The sequence below is a fragment of the Schistocerca gregaria genome, chromosome 1, assembly GCF_023897955.1.
Source record: "Schistocerca gregaria isolate iqSchGreg1 chromosome 1, iqSchGreg1.2, whole genome shotgun sequence".
Taxonomy (NCBI): Eukaryota; Metazoa; Arthropoda; class Insecta; order Orthoptera; family Acrididae; genus Schistocerca; species Schistocerca gregaria.
Genome location: NC_064920.1, coordinates 1,174,228,091 through 1,174,251,743, shown reverse-complemented (window position 1 = coordinate 1,174,251,743; position 23,653 = coordinate 1,174,228,091). Strand labels below are relative to the sequence as shown.

The window sequence follows — 23,653 nt, the reverse complement described above, 5'->3', positions numbered from 1 at the left end:
AATGCATGACAAACAGCATGCAGGAGAAGCTAGTGCTGGCAATGGATGGCTATGATAAATATCCATGAACAAACAGATCCTTGAGGTGTTGACGTCATCAAAGGTTTGGCGACAATGCTCAAAAATCCTCCACACCGTGGCAGTACCCAAATGCATTTGACGAGCTTTAACAGGTGCTCCAGGTTGTCACACACAAATATTAAGTTGCTCACAGAAGTACGTCATTTGTTCCCCTACTGCACCTTCCATGTTGGGTTCACAACAGGTATTCAAAAATGGTAATGTCTGTAGTGCACACCCGGGCACTCAACACCAGAAGAAGTCCGTGTTAATGATGTCGGCTCTGTGTCCATACGTGAGGCAGGTCAGAACAGAATTTCTGAATGGGATACTACATTCCATATACTGGAAGCAACAGGCATGCAGCAAGGCAGCTTTGAGCCAGTAATATGCACAAAGGGTCATCATATCACAGTAACATTATGTTCTGAAAATGTCAGCTTTGAGGAGCTCCACTTTTACAGACACTATCACGATCTGTGCATACGATTCAAAACTTTGGAGAACCATGTAAAGTGGCTATCTGTAATGAATAGGTGCTCCAAAAAGAATTTTTGGTAGATACAGGATCAGGTGTCAGTGTGGGACCTAAAGGATTGTTCTTTTAACTGGACAGCAAAGTTGCACTCCTACATTTAACAGCAGTCAATAAATCAGCAATCAAAACATATAGAAGCAAATCATTAGTGTTACATTTTAGCTTTCAACAGCACATGGCATGGAATTTCTTGATAGCTTATGTCACTGAACCAATTGTAGATGGTGATCTTTTACACAACTTCGATCTCACAGAGAACATTAAGAGAGGATTATTGAAGAAAGCAACTGTTGAGGCAATGGGCAAACACAACAAATGGCTCAGCATAGTTGAAGAATTTCCTGGTATCCTGTCAAGAATAATGGTGCAGATGAAGCTGTGATACAACATGCAAAATTTTATTCAGACCGAGACAGGGAAGCCATTAGCAGCCAAACCACATCATCTCACACCATGGCAGGCATGTGTTTTTTAGCATCGATCACATCTTCACAAATTCCTTTGGTCCCTTTGGACAGCAACAAGACGGTAGTCACCACACCATTTGGTTTATTTAAGTATTGTTACATGCCCTTTGGGTTGAAAAACGTTGTTTGCTCAAACATGGCAGCAGTTTATTCATCAGTGCTGCAAGGACTGGAATTTTTATTTTGCTTAGTGGACAACATCCTTATTTTTTCAAAGTCTCAGGCGAAACACAAGTCTCATACTTTACAAGTTTTTCTCATGATTCCAAGATGCTGGCATGGTGGTCAATTTAGAGAAGTGTGTCTTCAGGTACAACAAAGTAAAGTTTCTCCGTTTTGAGGTACCGACAGACAGTTAATTCTGCTGATGGAGCATCTGTCAGCCTTTCAACAGGTTCTGCTCCCCTGCTTCGAGGACTTACGGCAGTATCCTGCAATGTTTAATTATTATCACCGTGCCTTCTCCAGAAGCTGTTTCAACCGTTAACAAAATGACTCAAGGTCAAACTAACAGCTGGCACAAAAAAGATTCCTTAGAGTAAAGTTCTGGTGGTGGCGTTTGACAGAAAGAAGGAGTGTGCTGCCAGAGCACACTTCAGCAACATAGCGACAGCATTTAACAGCCTATCGCATTTTTTCCCTGTTGCTCACAGCCTTGCAAAAGGCTTGGAGTACTATAGTTAAATTTTGCCGCATATGCAGCTGTCAATCACTTCAGAGGTTCCATTGGAGGTCGCACTTCCACTATTTACGCGGACCACGCACCAATAACATCGCTCTTTAGCAAGGAAACTCCAAAAGGATCAGCGAGACTGCTCAGACACGCCAATTTTATTTCACAATTCACTACGGATCTCCAACACATTAGTGGTAGCAATAATATTGTGACGATTGCTTACTGCGGTGCTGTGCGAGTATAAAAGCGGTAAACTGGAACCACATTGCCCAAGCACAAACTCTTGAACCAGAATTACGTGAATTACGAGAGAAAGAACAATCTACTCTGACACTCGAGCATGTAAAAACGTCAGTAGGAGATTTAAAATTATGGTGTAGTGTCGTATGCAATACGATATGTGTGTTCATGAAGACAGTAATCTATAATGCATACATTTGCTTACAGTGTTATGTATGTAAACTGATTTATATTGTATAGAGGTATCATTCATAATCATTCCCTTAATTCATATTGTCTAATCTCATCATTTCACAAAAATTGACTCGTTCATCATCAATCTGTAACTATGTACAAAAATGATGAAATGGACCAATAAAACAATTAATCAGTCATTCCTAGAAACTTCTGCCGAGCAGTTTTTGAGGTGTTCAATGGCGTTTCTCACCCGGGAGTAAGAGTCACGGTGTGATTGCTGCTGAAGAAGACAGTGTGGCTTGGGGTGATTCAAGACAGGTGAAACTAGGCACAAGAAAGTGAGACAGATCAAAAATGCAATGTGGGAAGACACACTGCCGGCCCCACAGGAAGCATCGTCTCTCCCTCGGCAAGATCTGGTCACATTTTGGTAGGATCACTAATTTACTCAAACGACTATTGTTATTAAGTTACCGTGGTGGATCGTTTTACGATATGGTCAGAAGCATTTCCAGTCACAGATATCGCCACCGCAACAGTGGCTAAGACAGTACTCAGTGGATGGATGAAAGGATTTGGAGTGGCGCAAAACTATTACAGCTGATAGGGCAGACATTTTGAGGCAGTATTATTCCAAGAACTCCTTCATATATGTGGGTGCAACCACATCCATACAACTAGTTATCACCTTTCCAGCTACAGAATGGTGGAAAGATCCCACCCCATTTACAAGGCGACACATGTGTGCCAAGGATACGTTGACTGATGCCCCTACTTATGGTCCTGCTTGGACTGAAGTCATCACTCAATGGGGACTTGGGGCACACTCATCTCAGTTACTCTATGGCAAAATGTTGCAAGTTCCAGTGGAATTGCTACTGGACAAACCGACGGACTTCCCAGAGACACTGGCGATTTCGGAGTTTGCGCACTATCTACGTGGAACTATAGCACTTCTCCATCTGACAATACCCAAGCAGCATGGGGATACAACCATCTCTATGCATATGGACTCGTTCATCTCCTCCCGTGTGTGTCTTTGCAAAAACTCATTCCATCCTCCAATTACGCTGCACTATAAACGCCCATTTCCAGTTGTGCAACGCAGCCACCACACCTTCAAGATGTGACCCAATGATCGGGCGGAAGTGGTCTCTATCGAGCGTCTTAAACGATCGCTCGTGAAGGCGGACGAGAAAAACACCACTAGCAGCGCACATTCCTGTTGCACTCAAATCCTTCCTCCACTCCGCGCACAGCCGACTGCCGACAACAGAAACAGCGGATGCCAACCACAACTGCCGCAAGCACCTACGTCGAAAACTCGCGCATGGCGAATGTTAAAACACCAGTCACCCAACGTTCCTGAGGCTCCGGATTTGAATAATGGCGGGAAGGGGGGGGGGGGGGGGGGAAGAGGGCTACAGTGGTGGCTGAACAATCGGCTGTGACAAATGACTTCAACTGGGGAGTGTCACTTGTTTTATAGTCCGCCCCGACAGCTGAATGGTCAGCGTGACGGACTGCTGTCCTAAGGAGCCCGGGTTCGGGGATTTTCTCCACTCAGGCACTGGGTGTTCTGTTGTCTTCATCATTATTTCATCCCCATCAGCTCATTTCCATTTTCCATCTGTTTTATCTTTTTCAGCATTGATACTTCTCTGGGTTTTTGCATCTTTTTCTGTTAATGTTCTAGTTATTGGTCTTGTAACTGCGATTGTAATGAAGGTTTACAATGCAATCCAGGGTGGTTGCATCAAGCTTGCCGTTGCACCAAGCATTCCTACGAACTAGACCGAATAAAAATCGAATCAAACCTAATGTAGACCTAATTCAGATTTTGCGTTATACATACAAACTACCCAGACGTTCGCTTTCATAATTATCTTGATCAGCTTTGGGAATATTTTGTCTCATATCTCAAAACTCAGTACAGAGCCATACCATAGTAATCCAGCGCTCTTGGCAGAACTACCAAAGTTGCCCCCCCCCCCCTCCCCCCAACTCCCGTCCCGTGACCATGTAAAACTATGTTTCCGTATGTTCTTCGACGCAGATTTAGCAAATTTTGTGATTGCTGAAACAGCGTGCACAAGATGTTGCAGTGAACGGCGTTGTGATAAATATCCTCAACTCTACTGTTTGGATAAGCGCCTCATCCTGTCATACGCTCAAGCACTCTAACCCGAACAGTTTGCACTCTTCGTGTGCAGTTGTGTACGATAACTAAAGGTTTTACTGCAGTGTTGCTGCTGGCACTTCAACGGCGCGGCTCGACAATAATGAAACGTTCCCAATAATTAGCGGCGTATTTAACTCGTAACGGTGCCGAACAGCCGCCGCGGTTTAACCTGACAAATGGATAACCCTTAGCTTCCCAGTTTTTAGCCACATAGGATATAGATCATTATCTACTTGAGAAGGTGGTCGTAATGTTGATAATAGAATGTTGCGCTGCCGAACACGTGACTGTTTGAGAAGAGGCTTCGATGACCAGCGGTATTTGATTCGACCAAATATATTTCCAGCAGAACCTTTAACTAAAGATTCAGTCTCTACACTTCTGTCTTTATCACTTTGATCAACGTTTCATTCAAGGTATTCACCGATGGCAAAACAAATCTTTCTTCACTTTCACACCGTTCCCATTCTGAATTACGTTCACTTTCGATTTCCTTGTCACTATTTGATCCATCACATGCTAACCTGTCCTCGAATCATTTTAAAACAATATCCTCAAAGTCAGAATCTGTTACACGAAGAGTAGACGTAAGACCTGGCTGCTGAATGCGTGACGCAAAGTCCCAAGTACAGTTTCACAGGCCACTAGCACGAAACAAGCAATATTAGTATCAGTCCATGTCATGTTTAAGTGGCTACTGACAAAGGAACGTACGGCAGCTTCGCGAAAGGATAGCGAGACAACGCTGTAAGCTCCTACCCCATCGCTATGCATTAGCAACAGAGTAACAAAAAACGGTAGTGGTCTATGAAATCGCACCTAGGACGTTAAGGATTGAATTGACTAAACTACCAAACATTGCCTCTCGAAAGGATTTAATAAACTGAGGGTGAACACAATAAAATGTCTAGCGACCAATAAAAATTATATTTATTGTTGTTAGTTACGGCTTTCAACTAATTTTTGTTATGGTACTTTTAATTCTCTGGTAAAAGTCACATGTTGCAAACTTCCAGTTACAATGAATGCATACTTTGCATAATTCCTACTTGTACCATATTGACACACAATATGTTTCTAGCGTCAGACCGTAAATGATTCATGTGACTGAAGACTTACCACACAGGCATTTCTGCATGGAATCAATAAATGAATTAGTGATATGATTGAATTTCTAAAAATACCGAACCACTCATACTTCGGTACCAAACTTGGGGCTGAGATACCAAACGATTCACTGTAAAAAAAATTTAAAAAAAAAAAAGAAAGATAGAAACGTGCGCCTGGCAACTCGGCGAATGAGATGTAAATAAGGACATGACTGGCAGGCACAGCGAAACTATCCACTGAGATTTTATATAAAGGTCGAACGTTTAGCGCAATGATTAGGAATGAAATTTTAGGCTTTCGGCGCTAGAATAGTAACAAAAGCCGTAAGTAAAGCTTACTTGTCACACGTCACCAGATGCTTGAGCAATGCAGACGATGACCAATGGCAGAGCATAATTACGCTTGTTTACTCGAGCGTTCAGCTTAGATGAGTGCATTATAGCCATCTATAGATACAACTCTCCTAATGTTATTTAGCCACAGAAGCCAAACAGTTGAATACGTTCTACTTACACAGCACATGCACGAATCGAAAATTGGGAGCAGCAGAGGTAGCGGATTTCGCCCTTCACCTGGTTTGCTGGCTTCCTTCACCGTTGCGTCTCGCTGAAGTCCTCATTTTGTCAGAAATCGTAAGACTCCGATGAAAATGCATATACTGTAGCGAAGTAGCTACAAGAACACCATTATTTTCCATGAGCATGCTGTGAAGGCGACAGCTGTGTGAACAAAGTGCATTGTTCCCGCACAAACTACGTTAGTAATAAAATTCTTCTGGGCTGTTGACGGTATTATCAATATATAAAATTGTCCGACTCGGCCAATTTTATGTATTGACATTGCGGTCAACAGCCCAGAAGAATTTTATTGACAGTGTCAACGGCCGCTAAGACCTACGTTTACATTTAATAGACGTCTGTTCGGTAGTTGTCCTTTCTTTTGTTTATTTATTTATTTTTCCATATAAATCTCTTTTTCAGTACATACACCGTACACAGTCAATACCTTCGCTGCGCAGTGCCGATGGTACTGTTACCGACGGCTATGCCGCTAAAACGGAGTTATTGAACGCAGTTTTCCGAACTTCCTTCACCAGGGAAGACGAATGTAATATTCCAGAATTTGAAACACGAACAGCTGCTAGCATGAGTTTGTTAGAAACAGATAATTTAGGGGTTACGAAGGAACTCAAATCGCTTGATACGGGCAAGTCTTCAGGTCCAGATTGTATAACGATTAGGTTCCTTTCAGATTACGCTGATACAATAGCTCCCTACTTAGCAATCATATACAACCGCTCGCTCACCGATAGATCTGTACCTACAGATTGGAAAATTGCGCAGGTCGCACCAGTGTTTAAGAAGGGTAGTACAAGTAACCCATCTAACTACAAACCTATATCACTGACGTCAGTTTGCAGTAGGGTTTTGGAGCATATACTGTATTCAAACATTATGAATCACTTCGAAGGGAACAATCGATTGATACGTAATCAGCATGGTTTCAGGAAACATCGCTCTTGTGCAACGCAGCTAGTTCTTTATTCGCACGACGTAATGGCCGCTATCGACAGGGGATCTCAAATTGATTCCGTATTTCTAGATTTCCGGAAAGCTTTTGACACCGTTCCTCACAAGCGACTTCTAATCAAGCTGTGGGCCTTCGGGGTATCGTCTCAGTTGTGCGACTGGATTCGTAATTTGTCAGGAAGATCGCAGTTGGTAGTAACAGATGGCAAATCATCGAGTAAAACTGAATTGATATCAGGTGTCCCCCAGGGAAGCGTCCTGGGACCTCTGCTGTTCCTGATCTATATAAATGACCTGGGTGACAATCTGAGCAGTTCTCTTAGGTTGTTCGCAGATGATGCTGTAATTTACCGTCTAGTAAGGTCATCCTAAGACCAGTATCAGTTGCAAAACTATTTAGAAAAGATTGCTGTATGGTGTGGCAGGTGGCAGTTGACGCTAAATAACGAAAAGTGTGAGCTGATCCACATGAGTTCCAAAAGAAATCCGTTGGAATTCGATAACTCGATAAATAGTACAATTCTCAAGGTTGTCAATTCAACTAAGTACCTGTGTGTTAAAATTACGAACAACTTCAGTTGGAAAGACCACAAAGTTAATATTGTGGGGAAGGCGAGTCAAAGGATGCGTTTCATTGGCAGGACACTTAGAAGATGCAACAAGTCCACTAAATATACAGCTTACACTACACTCGTTCGTCCTCTGTTAGAATAGTGCTGCGCGGTGTGGGATCCTTACCAGGTTGGATTGACGGAGGACATCGAAATGAGTGCAAAAAAGGGCAACTCGTTTTGTACTATCGCATAATAGGGGAGAGAGTGTGGTAGATATGATACGGGAGTTAGGATGGAAGTCATTAAAGTAAAGACGTTTTTCGTCGCGGCGAGATCTATTTACGAAATTTCAGTCACCAACTTTGTCTTCCGAATGCGAAAATATTATGTTGAGCCCAACCTACATCGGTAGGAATGATCATCAAAATAAAATAAGAGAAATCAGAGCTCGAACAGAAAGGTTTAGGTGTTCGTTTTTCCCGCGCGCTGTTCGGGAGTGGAATGGTAGAGAGATAGTATGATTGTGGTTCGATGAACCCTCTGCCAAACACTTAAATGTGAATTGCAGAGTAATCATGTAGATGTAGATGTAAATGTAGATACACAGGATATCCGGTAGAAAACCTTTTTATCTATTGGTTTTACAAATATGAAACATACAGCATTAAACTTTTTATAACAAATTGGATCTCTACAGTTAATCAATACAAATTTTATTAAGTACTGTATATTTATAACTTATTTCCACAGTTAAAGATACAAATTACATATTATTCTTGCGTAAGATAGTGTGAGATTGAATAGTAGCAATTTTTCAGGAAGAAGGCTATCACAGACTGTTTAAAGCTATGTAGTTGAGGAAGAGATTTTGTATTTCTTGGTAATCTGTTGTATAGTTTTGTCCCTGAATGATATAACCTATTTGGCGTAATGTGGTGTTACAATGGCTAACATGTATGTCACTGTCTGACCTGGTACTGTAAGCACGGTCACTTTTGTTTTGAGGAAAAAGGTTTTTTTTTTCTCAGTATACTTTTTAAACATGCATGACTACACCCAGTATATAAATGCAGGGAAGGCGTAAGATATTTAGAGCTTTAAAGAAAGGTTTGCGTGGTTTTCTGCTGCTCACTTGTTTCATTGTTATAATTGCCTTTTGTTTCCTGAAAACTGTTTTGGCTTGGTGTACATTTTCTCAGAAAATGATACTGTACTTCAATATTGAACGTACACGAGCAGCGTATACAGCCCTGTTTCTGTGCTAGTATTGTTGCAAAGAATCCTTGCTACATAGCTCATTTTTGCTAGTTTTTAATTTAGGGATGTCATATGAGAGCTCCATTTAAGATTTTCCTGGATATGAATCCCATGAAATTTGCACTGACAGCACTTTACAATGCTACTTGGGTGAAATAAAACTTCGAGGGCAGCGTGCAGTTACAGTCGCGGGCCAAGAGAAAGGCTTCTTTCCGTAGCTCAGTGTTTACTCACGACTAGTCAGGGAGATCATAGCTTATTGGTAAGCTCGCAACTATTACTTTTGAACTTCTTAGCCGTTGTAGTTTTACACCCAGCTGAATGAGCGTGTTAATCGGTTCACTGTAATTTACAGATTCACTGTTACACTTACTGTTGTCTTCTAAAACATTTTTGAATTTGGCACAACCTTTCACAGCGGTGCTAACCTTGAATTCCGTGCTGCAGTTCCGCAGAATATCTGAGACACTTTTACCTTGGGTGTAACAGAAAATTTGTACTTTCCTCTTGACATTGTACCTTGTAGAAATAATGGATTTAACTGAATTTTGGCGCTTGACAGAACATGATTATTATATTGAAAAGGGAACACTTCATAATGTTCTTCGAAACATTTACATTTCTTTCGTGCTACTGATTACAGTTGATGGTTTGTTATGTCTTCATTGCTCATGACTTCGCACGGCGTAATTCCCCTGGTTAAATCACAGTAATTTGCGATCATAATATTTTCTACAACTTCCGACACAGTATTTTTACTACGAGTCTCTTTTAGTGTTCTGCACTCCCCACCGTTGTTGGTTTGCCGATCTTTGATATACCCTTTTAGGTTAATTTCCTCGATTATTTTGAATACTAAGTTCAACGTATGTATTTGACGAACACAGTTTTCGTGTGCATAGAATTTGTTTTGAACTTATCCAATCAGACTCGACATATTCCCACCTCAGTGCGTACCTTTCACCGAATCCACTTTACAACAACTTCTTATAGCACTGTGTACATGCAATGCCTGTTTTCACTGTTTTGGAGCATTCATTACATACCATACCTTAGTACCAAAACCAGTGTTTTCGTGAAAAATAGTGTGTGGTATACTGACATCTACTTTCAGTTTCACACACTTATTTAAAACACTAAGTTCACTTTTTGTTTTACGCCGTAGCAGCAGCACATACTCATTTTTTGACTTGTTGTTGTTGTTGTTGTTGTTGTCTTCAGTCCTGAGACTGGTTTGATGCAGCTCTCCATGCTACTCTATCCTGTGCAAGCTGCTTCATCTCCCAGTACCTACTGCAACCTACATCCTTCTGAATCTGCTTAGTGTACTCATCTCTCGGTCTCCCTCTACGATTTTTACCCTCCACGCTGCCCTCCAATGCTAAATTTGTGATCCCTTGATGCCTCAAAACATGTCCTACCAACCGATCCCTTCTTCTAGTCAAGTTGTGCCACAAACTTCTCTTCTCCCCAATCCTATTCAATACCTCCTCATTAGTTACGTGATCTATCCACCTTATCTTCAGTATTCTTCTGTAGCACCACATTTCGAAAGCTTCTATTCTCTTCTTGTCCAAACTAGTTATCGTCCATGTTTCACTTCCATACATGGCTACACTCCAAACAAATACTTTCAGAAACGACTTCCTGATATATAAATCTATATTCGATGTTAACAAATTTCTCTTCTTCAGAAACGCTTTCCTTGCCATTGCCAGTCTACATTTTATATCATCTCTACTTCGACCATCATCAGTTATTTTACTTCCTAAATAGCAAAACTCCTTTACTACTTTAAGTGTCTCATTTCCTAATCTAATTCCCTCAGCATCACCCGATTTAATTTGACTACATTCCATTATCCTCGTTTTGCTTTTGTTGATGTTCATCTTATATCCTCCTTTCAAGACACTGTCCATTCCGTTCAACTGCTCTTCCAAGTCCTTTGCCGTCTCTGACAGAATTACAATGTCATCGGCGAACCTCAAAGTTTTTACTTCGTCTCCATGAATTTTAATACCTACTCCAAATTTTTCTTTTGTTTCCTTTACTGCTTGCTCAATATACAGATTGAATAACATCGGGGAGAGGCTACAACCCTGTCTCACTCCTTTCCCAACCACTGCTTCCCTTTCATGCCCCTCGACTCTTATGACTGCCATCTGGTTTCTGTACAAATTATAAATAGCCTTTCGCTCCCTGTATTTTACCCCTGCCACCTTTAGAATTTGAAAAAGAGTATTCCAGTCAACATTGTCAAAAGCTTTCTCTAAGTCTACAAATGCTAGAAACGTAGGTTTGCCTTTTCTTAATCTTTCTTCTAAGATAAGTCGTAAGGTCAGTATTGCTTCACGTGTTCCAACATTTCGACGGAATCCAAACTGATCCTCCCCGAGGTCTGCATCTACCAGTTTTTCCATTCGTCTGTAAAGAATTCGCGTTAGTATTTTGCAGCCGTGGCTTATTAAACTGATAGTTCGGTAATTTTCACATCTGTCAGCACCTGCTTTCTTTGGGATTGGAATTATTATATTCTTCTTGAAGTCTGAGGGTATTTCGCCTGTCTCATACATCTTGCTCACCAGCTGGTAGAGTTTTGTCATGACTGGCTCTCCCAAGGCCGTCAGTAGTTCTAATGGAATGTTGTCTACTCCGGGGGCCTTGTTTCGACTCAGGTCTTTCAGTGCTCTGTCAAACTCTTCACGCTGTATCGTATCCCCCATTTCGTCTTCATCTACATCCTCTTCTATTTCCATAATATTGTCCTCAAGTACATCGCCCTTGTATAAACCTTCTATATACTCCTTCCACCTTTCTGCCTTCCCTTCTTTGCTTAGAACTGGGCTGCCATCTGAGCTCTTGATATTCATACACGTGGTTCTCTTCTCTCCAAAGGTCTCTTTAATTTTCCTGTAGGCAGTATCTATCTTACCCCTAGTGAGATAAGCTTCTACATCCTTACATTTGTCCTCTAGCCATCCCTGTTTAGCCATTTTGCACTTCCTGTCGATCTCATTTTTGAGACGTTTGTATTCCTTTTTGCCTGCTTCATTTACTGCATTTTGATATTTTCTCCTTTCATCAATTAAATTCAATATTTCTTCTGTTACCCAAGAATTTCTAGCAGCCCTCGTCTTTGTACCTACTTTATCCTCTGCTGCCTTCACTACTACATCCCTCAGAGCTACCCATTCTTCTTCTACTGTATTTCTTTCCCCTATGCCTGTCAATTGTTCCCTTATGCTCTCTCTGAAACTCTGTACAACCTCTGGTTCTTTCAGTTTATCCAGGTCCCATCTCCTTAATTTCCCACATTTTTGCAGTTTCTTCAGTTTTAATCTACAGGTCATAACCAATAGATTGTGGTCAGAGTCCACATCTGCCCCTGGAAATGTCTTACAATTTAAAACCTGGTTCCTAAATCTCTGTCTTACCATTATATAATCTATCTGATACCTTTTAGTATCTCCAGGGTTCCATTTATTAGCACCGATATGATCTCCTCGACAGTCTCTTTGGTCCTAAATTTTATACCTAGTTCATGGGTGTCACATATGCAGATTTTCTACCTGGAATTTGCACTAGCATAGGTATTGTCTAAAGTGGGACAAAGCCTTGAATTTTACACATATAATATCTTTAGCACCACTCTTTTCACAGGAGCAGATGTTCGAGACCAACACTTTGTGTGAGTAGTGATGTGCTTGCTCTACAAAGGACCTCACTTAATATGTTCTCTGATTTTCTAACGGTTATTTCGGCTACCTTTGATACAGTATCACTGTATCATTTGCAGCTGAAACACTTTTCAACGGAGTTACTGACTAAATCTGAAACCCTCGCTGATACATAATTCCCACTCGCCGCCTTCTTGTCCCTGCCTTCAGTCGTCTGAAATACGTTTTGTGATTTACTATTCCCGTTTTACAATGTATTTACATATTCCGGTAACGCAAGACCATACATCAAATTTAGTTTTCCTTCTCCATTTGTGCCTATCTCTCCATAAATTTTCTTCAATACCGGGATTTCTTCTTCTAATTAATGTCTTGTTTCCCTTGTCTTCATGTGGCAGTAGTCTCCTCCTTTTCTTCCACCCCGGTAGTTCCCATTCCATGATCCGTCACGGCAATTTCTCCTCCGACATCCCTGTCACATGTCCATAACATCGGAGGAATTTTTCTTTCGCAAAATCAATAATCTTGTGACGTCCGTTTTCTTCCTGGTGACTTAATTTCTGACACTTTCCACCTGCATATCCCTACAAGCCACTTCGAAACCAATCACAGCTGCCGTCAGCCTTTTCTTTAATTAGGATTTAACTATCTATACTTCTGAATCATTTGTCATAATGCTTCTAATAATTGTTTCGAAGATTTTTTTCTTTTCTTTCCTTTCTAGTCGGTTGATCTCATAAAATACTATTTAATGTCCCAATAATAAATTGTTTAGCGTTTATTTTTAAATTAATTATTTATCTCATCTGGCAATATATGAGACTTTTACTCCTAGATATTTGCACTCTTCAGTATATGTAATCGTTCCCATACCTTCTTCCAGTGTCGAATCTTGATCCTCCTGTTACCATATATTTTGATTTATGGACGTTGATGTTTTGTGCACCTTATCTCGAATTTAGCTGTGGGATACGACAGATTATCAAATCCATATCTATCTGGGGCCAACGAGATATCTCATTCGCCACCAACTGTGTGTGTGTGTGTGTGTGTGTGTGTGTGGTTTAGGATCTTATGGGCGCCCAATGGCGAGGTTATCAGCGGCCTGACATCGATTAAAACAAACGAATGTGGATAAGAACGAAAACTGTCGTAAACTCATGCACACGAAACGACCACACGATGACTCTATCGCACAGGCACTCTCACATGTACTAAAACCAATGAGGAGGCAAGATAGCTAATCAAGAAATTGAAACAGAGGGAAAACAAAATACAGAGGAGCTAAAAGAACAGCACAGGGAAATGTGACTCGGTGACCACTTACGAAAAAATTTGGGTGGGCCAGCCATCCCGTTGACCCATTATAAATATCTCCCCAAAATCTTGTTAAAAATGTGGGACAATTCACAGAACTTTAAAACGCAAACCACATTCGTTTGAGCATTGCATAAAATAGACTGCAGACCGCCGGCAAATCCGCTGGTTAGCAAATAAAATTCAGTCCAATAAAATGTGGTGCACCGTGACCTGCACGCCACAAGCAGCACACATCGGAGAGTCCTCTCGCCGGAGTAAAAACTCATGCGTCATAGAGCTGTGGCCGATACGAAGACGAGTAAGGATGACCTCGTCCCGTCGACGTAGCTGGAAGGAAGTACGCCACGGCCGAGTTGTGGGCTTGTCACACGGAGCTTGTTGTCGATCACTTCCAGCCACTCGTGTTCCCAACGACACAGGACTTTATACCTCAACAGCGAGGTGAGGGCATGCAGTGGAATAGCACACTGACACGCCTCTTTGGCTGCTCGATCAGCCCTTTCATTCCCCAGAATTCCCGCGTGGCCTGGTACCCAGCAGAAAGACACCTGCTGCTTCCCCAGTCACTGTAGTTGGAGGAGGGCGTTGTGGATAGTCTGGGTTCCTTTATCTGCTGAGTACAAACGCTGGAGAGAGTATGTTGTTATTGTTGTTGTCTTCAGTCCTGCGACTATTTTGATGCAGCTCTCCATGCTACTCTATCCTGTGAAAGCTTCTTCTTCTCCCAGTACTTACTGCAACCTATATCCTTCTGAATCTGCTTAGTGTATTCATCTCTAGGTCTCCCTCTATGATTTATACCCACCACGCTGCCCTTCAATGCTAAATTTGTGATCCCTTGATGCCTCAGAACATGTCCTACCAACCGGTCCCTTCTTCTAGTCAAGTTGAGCCACAAACTCCTCTTCTCCCCAATTCTATTCAATACGTCCTCTTTAGTTACGTGATCTAGCCATCTAATCTTCAGCATTCTCCAGTAGCAGCACATTTCAAAAGCTTCTATTCTCTTCTTGTCCAAACTATTTATCGTCCATGTTTCACTTCCATACTTGGCTACACTCCATACAAATACTTTCAGAAACGACTTCCTGACACTTAAATCTATACTCGATGTTAACAAATTTCTCTTCTTCAGAAACGCTTTCCTTGCCATTGCCAGTCTACATGTTATACCCTCTCTACTTCGACCATCATCAGTTATTTTGCCCCCCAAATAGCAAAACTCCAAAGTGTCTCATTTCCTAATCTAATTGCCTTAGCATCACCCGACTTAATTCGACTACATTCCATTATCCTCGTTTTGCTTTTGTTGATGTTCATCTTATATCCTCCTTTCAAGACACTGTATATTCCGTTCAACTGCTCTTCCAAGTCCTTTGCTGTCTCTGACAGAATTACAATGTCATCGGCGAACCTCCAAGTTTTTATTTTTTCTCCATGGATTTTAATACCTACTCCAAATTTTTCTTTTGTTTCCTTTACTGCTTGCTCAATATACAGATTGAATAACATCGGGGAGAGGCTACAACCCTGTCTCACTCCCTTCCCAACCACTGCTTCCCTTTCATGCCCCACGACTCTTATAACTGCCATCTGGTTTCTGTACAAATTGTAAATAGCCTTTCGCTCCCTGTATTTTACCCCTGCCACCTTTAGAATTTGAAAGAGAGTATTCCAGTCAACATTGTCAAAAGCTTTCTCTGAGTCTACAAATGCTAGAAATGTAGGTTTGCCTTTCCTTAATCTAGCTTCCAAATAAGTCTTAGGGTCAGTAGTGCCTCACGTGTTCCAACATTTCTACAGAATCCAAACTGATCTTCCCCGAGGTCGGCTTCTACCAGTTTTTCCATTCGTCTGTGCAAAATTCGCGTTAGTATTTTGCAGCAGTGGCTTATTAAACTGATAGTTCGGTAATTTTCACATCTGTCAACACCTGCTTTCTTTGGGATTGGAATTATTACATTCTTCTTGAAGTCTGAGGGTATTTCACCTGTCTCATACATCTTTCTCACCAGATGGTAGAGTTTTGTCAGGACTGGCTCTCCCAAGGCCGTCAGTAGTTCCAGTGGAATGTTGTCTACTGGCTCTGAGCACTATGGGAGGAATGTTGTCTACTCCTGGGACCTTGTTTCGACTCAGGTCTTTCAGTGCTCTCAAACTCTTCATGCAGTATCGTATCTCCCATTTCATCTTCATCTACATCCTCTTCCATTTCTGTAATATTGTCCTCAAGTACATTGCCCTTGTATAGACCCTCTATATACTCCTTCCACCTTTCTGCTTTCCCTTCTTTGCTTAGAACTGGGTTTCCATCCGAGCTTTTGATATTCATACAAGTGGCTCTCTTTTCTCCAAAGGTCTCTTTAATTTTCCTGTAGGCAGTATCTATCTTACCCCTATTGAGATAAGCCTCTACAACCTTTCATTTGTCCTCTAGCCATCCCTGCTTAGCCATTTTGCACTTCCTGTCAACCTCATTTTTGAGACGTTTGTATTCCTTTTTGCCTGTTTCATTTACTGCGTTTTTATATTTTCTCCTTTGATCAATTAAATTCAGTAAAGGTCGCTCAAAGAATCTGAACAGACGAGAAATCTAACACTGGAAGAAAGTCTCATCTGCTCCAGTACCCGCAAGATGGAATATAATTCTGCGTCAAAGATGGTAAATTCGGGAGGCAGTCTTGACCTTGAGGACACGATCCGGGAAGTGGACAAAGCAACCAACAGAGTCACCCTGCTTAGACCCATCCTTAAAAACAGCTGCATGGTCGTGGTACTAAGATAAAACGACAGAAAATACCGCATTAAAAACGGTAGCAGGAGTGCTATCTCTCCTGTACCGCACCAAATCTAAAATCACTCTGGGCCTCTCCAGTAATCAGGGTGGCAGGCGGTTAAAACACTGGATTTTGTGTAATATCACTCGGTGATCTCCACAGACGTCTGAGGAATGATTGTTACTCCAAACTTGTTTATCTTTGAAGATACCAAAACACCTTCTGAAATGTGTCTTTTCATGAAATAAATAAGACAAATATAGTCATAAAACGCATGTTTTGTTCGGTGCAAAGCTATTTACAGTGTAATTATGTAATAGGCGTATTTAAACTGTTTTAGCATGTAATTATCTGAACTGTTTCTTATTTAAATTGTTTTGTTAATTAAATTGCATTGTGTATTATTGAGAAAGAGCGGGAAACCGCGCATAGATACATTTTGAGAAAGAGCGGGAAACAGCGCGCAGTAATACAGCTGTAATGGTAGCAGGGATTGTCTGCACCAAAAACCACTGTTGGCGGCGAGACCGCACTTTTGTAGCATTGAGCGTTGGAAGCGAGCAGTTGCGAGTAAGATGTGAGACGAGGCAGTCGTAGCTAGCGAGACATGAGAGGAGGTCGCTGTAAGCGAGGTATGAATTAACACTTTGAAAGAAGCGGTGTGCTCGCCAGCCACTCGCTATATGTAGCGCAATGCTAGTTTTTAAGAATTTTTGTAAAGAACTATGCCCCTTGTAATTGTTTGTCAAGATCGTTCTCAGAATATAGTTATGTAATTTTGATGGAAAATTAGGTATGTAGCGCAATTTTGTAAAGAACTATGCCCCTTGTAATTGTTTGTCAAGATCGTTCTCAGAATATAGTTAACTTCTACCAGATTAAATGCATTAAGAATTTTCTATCCCAAAATCATTCACGTAAATGCTTTACGGAATTTATTGTTATCTTAAAAGAAAAGTCTAAACTGAGCTTCAGCTTTTATCAAATCTAAATTAACTTCAACTTAAAGAATTCCAGTCACAAAGTATTATGAAACTCCACCAGCAGCTTATAATTATGTTAAAGAGAAGTAAGTATATTCATTCCACAGTTTGCTGTAGCAGTCAGATGGCGATCCAGTATAAATAATTAAAGGTAAGAATCAGTCTTAATAATTTCAGGTAACGACTGAGGGCCACGGCGACAACACATTTTATGTTTCGTCGTAATAATCAGCAGGTAGTCTTGACAGAGCAGCAGTTAAAAGATTTTAAGAGACGCAGTGTTCAGTCAGCAAGCAAACGTACATCCAATATTAGACGGGAAGGTTTCAACAGAGGTGGAAAATACAGTAAGTATGAAAGTCCACACATCCAGAACAGCGTGGTTTCAGATGCAGGTCCAGCGAACACTGGATATACCGACGAAAAATAACACTGGATAGAGAACCTTGGCTTTTACATTTAATATATCTCTCGGTTCTTTTAGCGACAAATGATACTGCCGATATTTACAAGAGTTATATTTTTTAATAAGCGCCATTTTCAGTAATATCGGGTAAATACATTTATTTTGTATGCAAAACGTTTGGCAAGTATTTTGATTTTGGCCTACATATCGACAACAGACGATTGATAATTATAGTAACAGAATGCCTCATGAAATGTGAACTATCAGAAATTATACTAAAAGCTTCATGCAATAATAGCCAGTAGTTGATTTCATTTTACTGTTGGGTAGTTCTGTCTTACCATATTAATGATATGTTTTTGTGTGCTGACACAAACTAGGACTGATTTCACAAATCTCATGAAATCCCACGAAATGTCAGTTATACATAAACGGTGTAAATATTTTGCTCAATTACTTAGTGTTTAATCTAAAACTGGCCGCCTTGGCCGACTGCCTTACACATTTAGGTGAAAAGCACACCTGAATTCTTTTTGCTGTGGGAAACATTAAAAAGTAGTTTTAATTCACTGCTCGAGTTGGAACTTAAATACGAAAAATGGCTCACATTAGTAAACATGCAAAGAATAACAGTCCTTGAATGTCACCGGCGAACAACGAAACAGCAGTCCTCTTATCTATTGCCTCGCGTAAAATAATTCAGTTGTAATTGAAATGGTTATCGCTGGCGACCGCTTACTAAAAGACAGAATTTCACTTAGTTTAGCGGTAAACACAGCCCTCATGCTGTCATTGTGGACAAATTAGTAACAGTTTCACCGCCTAAACCACCTGAAGCGAACGAGATAGTAAACATCAGGAAATGAGAGTTGTGCTGTGAACTCACCAGGTACCGCTGCTGTAGTAACGGCAGGCTGCTATCACAGCACACTATCACGATGGAATCGGGCATGCGCAGCGCGCGTCAACCTTTTATAAAATGGAAGTGTAAGTTGTGCAACTGTCTTTCGCATGCTGTGCGCTAATCGATAATTCTGAAAACTTGCGCGAAACGGTGTAAGGTGATCACTACAAACGTAATCCCGAATATCTCATGTTGTCTGAGAATGAGATGAAAATCGTTTCGTCAACAGGACGCAACAGTCAGTTCGATTCAGATGCAACATTTCTAGATTAGATTACACATTTAGGTGCAAGGCATAGTTGAATACTTTTTGCTGTGTGAAGCATAAACAAGTAGTTTTAATTCACTGCTAGAGTTGGAACTTGAATACAAAAAAGGGCTCACATTAGCAAATATGCAGAGAATAACAGTCCTTGAATGTCACCGACGAACAAAGAAATAACTGTTCCGTAATCTATTGCCTCACGTAAAATGTAGCTGTATTGTGGGTGGTGAATTAAAATAGGCTTATAATATAGAAGCAACTGTGAAATGCGGTCTGCTATGTTAAATAGTTGATCTTTTTAGCCTTAAACTGTGACAACACAGACATCTTGGAGATTGATTGGACTGAAATTTTCAGAGGTGTTACTGGCTGCTTGATGTTGTGTTTACATCTTAGAATGATTAATTCATTACTCCAGCAATGGATGTTGTACAGTATCTTTGCTACATTATTGAACACTATCCGTGGATCCACTTTTGCAGTTCTTGGGCGTATATAAATCCTGTTTCTATGACGGTGATTATTAACAATAATATTGAGCATATATATGAAGAATAATATGCCAACATTTACAATAAATAGCCATAATCTTTTTTAGCAGTAGTGTTTACAGAAAGGGTCATTCCCATTAGAAAACTGAGTGGAACGATATTTTCTGTTGTTGACGTAATGAGCTTGAGTGTTTTATCAAAACGTTTTGCAACATGAAAAATCATAATGTTTTTGTCCAAAGCTTAAAAACTGTTATACAAATAGTACTTAAAACTAGTGTAGTTTTTTGATTTGGTTAAGTCTGTTATAAATAGAACGAAACAGTCCTTTCCATTACTGCAGCAATTGTAACACACACCATGATTATTTTCGCACAAATTGGTATTTTCATGTGGCTAATTTAGATAAAAAAACACGACGGATTTAACAAAGTTCTGAAATGAAATGCACATTACTGTTGATAAACAGTAGGCGTATTATTTTAGAACACAGAGAAATAGTCACACCTGTCGGTCATATGCTTTAGTTTCTCACGTACAAGATTGAAACGACAAAGTAAGGTTTCCTTTGAAAAGGGTAATTTGGATATAATTCGGAATCGTCGAATTCTTCGAAGTAATTAGGTGACGTCTTATTTTCTTCTCCTTCGTCGTTCTCATGAATGGTTCAACTCAAATCTCGTCATCGCTGTCTGAATCTGTCACTATTCCTGCCATCTTGAAAATTTATTACGCGGTTAAGTTGGCAAACACGCCAGAAATTGCCGGTTACGTGATCCTTGGTTATTCTCCGGTTAGTCGTTATTCTGGGTTCGTAAAACGCGTTTCTCGAGCTATGCCGAGAGTAGAGTTTAATCGGCTGCTAACCGGAGGTTGTACAGCCGGCCCTATGCAGAATCTACAGTACAATTAAAAAAACGCGTTAGGCTCTGAGATGTCTTATGAAGAGGGGATATGTGATTGTTTTGGTGGTAAACCGTTCTTCAGATTGTGAGGATAAACTCAGCAGCACCCTTGGAACTATATAAATGAGTGAATTTTGTGCTTGAGACAGGTTTCATTCTCTCCCACCATTTCTAGTCATTAATCACCAATAACAGCACAAAATACAACTTGGCATAGTTACTTAGGTGTCTAATGCTCAGTCCGTTGGATCTTAGAAATGCAGGCCTGGTGCCATATAAATTTGTTTGATTGAAGGCATATGCGACATTGATCGGTGAAGAGAACGTGATGCCAATCCTGAGTGGTCCATTCGCAATGTTGTTGGGCCCATCTGTACCGCGCTGCATGGTTTCGTGGTTGCAAAGATAGACCTCGCCATGGACGTCGGAAGTGAAAATGCGCATCTTGCAGCCTATTGCACACAGTTTGAGTCGTAACACTACGTCCTGCGGCTGAACGAAAAGAATTACGCAACATGATGACGCTGCTGTCAGAACCATAGTCCATAGGTAGCGGTCGTCCACTGCTGTAGTAGCCCTTGGGCGGCCTGAGCGAGGCACGTCATCCACAGTTCCTGTCTCCCTGTATCTCTTCCAGGTCCTAAAAACATCACTTTGATTCAGTCCGAGACGCCTGGGCACTTCCCTTGTTGAGAGCCCTTCCTGCCACAAAGTAACAATGAGGACGCGATCGATCCACAGTACTGACGGTCTATGCATGGTTGAACTGCAGACAACACGAGCCGTGTACCTCCTTGATGCTGGAATGACGAGCTGGTCGGCTGTCGGACCCCCTCAGTCTAATAGGCGCTGCTCATTCACGGTTGTTTACATCTATGGGCGGGTTTAGTAACATCTCTGAACAGTCAAAGGGACTGTGTCTGTGGTACAATATCCACAGTGAACGTCTGTCTGCAAGAGTTCTGGGAACTGGGATGATGCAAAACTTTTTTTGATGTGTGTATTTCAACCTCATTTATATTACAAAGTCCCCGTCTTGGAATACTGAACCACTAGCAGTTTGCCTATCTAATGACTCCCAGGGGCAGCAAAAGTTTGATTTTCAGTATGCCGCGCCGTATTTAAAGCGCTGTTAAGACGTACAATTTTATGTCAGATGTTTTAACGCAATAAGACAATAATTACGTTGGAAACTGTGTGTTTGTGTTAAGGCAATGTAGCTGAAATGCACGGACTTGGTCCATCCAGTAGTTGACAGTCAGAGCACTTAGCGACTTGCAGCAAGCTTTACACATAATTTCAAACCTCTGCGAAACGTTTTCTTGCTGACATCCCTCCCCACAAAATGATGAAAGGAAAAAAGTTTGACGCTTGCTACATTTTTGCTGTTCATGCAGTAAAACTTCAGCGTTACGCATGCAGTTGGCATCTCTGCACAAGACTGTTTTTAACGTGTAACTGCCGGAAATATCATTTTTGTATGTCTGTTAGTTCACTGCTGTATTGAGTAGAAGGTTACGTCGTACAGTTTGCTAATTTCGAGATGGCAGAGTCAGAGAAGCAACGCGTCTGCGTTAAATTTTGTGTGCAACTCAAGGAAACCTACAGAGACGCACCAAATGATGCAGGAAACCTACTGTGATACGTGCTTAAACACGCCAAATGATGCAGAAAACCTACGGTGATAATTGCTTAAGCCGTCCCCGGTGTTACGAATGGTTCACAGGGTTTTAAATAGCCGGGCGGAAGCTAAAGATGACCCTTGTTCAGGACGCCCTTCGACGTCTATCGACGACATTCGTCTCAGGAACGTCTACGAAATTTTGCGTGCCAATCAAAGACTGACTGTTCGAGAGATTGCACAAGAAAGTAACATTTCAGTTGGATCATGTCATGAAATCCTGACACATTATCTTGGAATGCTTGGTGTTGACCCCAAGTTCGTCCCGGGACTGATGATTGTAGACCAGAAATATCTTCACCTCGCAATCTGTGATGAGTTTTTGGATCGGGAAAATGAGGACGAGATGTTGCTTAAGAGAATCGTAACATGGGTCTACGGTTATGATGTTGAAGCCAAGGTTTAATCTTCACAATAGGTCGGGAAAAGTTCTCCAAGACTAAAAAAAGCTCCTCAGGTCAGATCAAATGCCAAAGACTTGCTGACAGTTTTCTTTGACTTTGAAGGATTAATTCACTATGAATTATTGCCACAGGGACAAAATGTTAATCGATGGTACTATCAGGACGTGTTGCGACGCCGGCTAGAAAATGTGAGAACGAAATGGCTTGAAATGTGGCGAAACAATTTATCTCTCTTGCATCACTGTAACGCACCCGTACATTTATCTCTGTTGGTGCACTACTATTACACAATAAAAGAAATCACTGTATTGCCTCATCCTTCATACTCTCCAGACCTGGCCTCTGGGGACTCTGTTTCCAAAGTTGAAAACCCACTAGAAGAACGAAGATTTGAGACGACAGATGAAGTAAAAGAAAATTCGCAGACGGCGCTTCGCGCAATCCTGTAAGAGGGATCCCAAGACTGTTTTCGGAAGCGGAAACGGCGTTGGGAGCGGTGTAGCAATTGTGGAGGAGTGTTACGTAAAAGGTAAGGGTAGAAAAATTTTGTGCACCAAGTTCCGGAATCTTTTGAACATGCACAACTGTCTTGAAAGCATTCACAGTGCGATGTGTTTTTCTTAGCAATTGTGGAGGAGTGTTACGTAAAAGGTAAGCGTAGAAAAATTTTGTGCACCAAGTTCCGGAATCTTTTGAACATGCACAACTATCTTGAAAGAATTCTCAGTGCGATGTGTTTTCCTTGTTCATCACTGTACTATAACGTCACCGCATGTTTCCTTTAACGACCAACGGAGGCCAAGTGCGGGTAGCATAATAATCTACAAACGAGAGGCAACAAACACTTCTTACCACCATGTAAACAAGCTGTGACCGATACCCGCCTTTGACGTCACGCCCATTCACAGCTCAAACAGCCAGGCCAGTAGTTTCATGAAGAGCTGAGTTATACACTAGCATGGAATTGTCTGCTCGCCTAAATATAAAAAGATTCTATAGGAACAAATCTAGGGAACGTAAGTAGAGAAAGAGGCATCTGAAAAATAACAA

The 23,653-nt window shown here is 41.2% G+C and overlaps 1 protein-coding gene across 1 annotated transcript in view; it reads right to left on the bottom strand.

Annotated features, from left to right (window-relative positions):
* The window catches only part of LOC126284410 (serine/threonine-protein phosphatase 6 regulatory ankyrin repeat subunit C-like), a 312,174-nt gene extending 293,295 nt beyond the window's left edge, over nucleotides 1–18,879 (bottom strand). The window contains exon 1 of the mRNA XM_049983326.1: nucleotides 18,840–18,879. The gene's annotated coding sequence lies outside the window, so the exon portion shown is untranslated. The remainder of the gene's footprint in view (nucleotides 1–18,839) is intronic.
* Nucleotides 18,880–23,653: the final 4,774 nt, after the last annotated feature.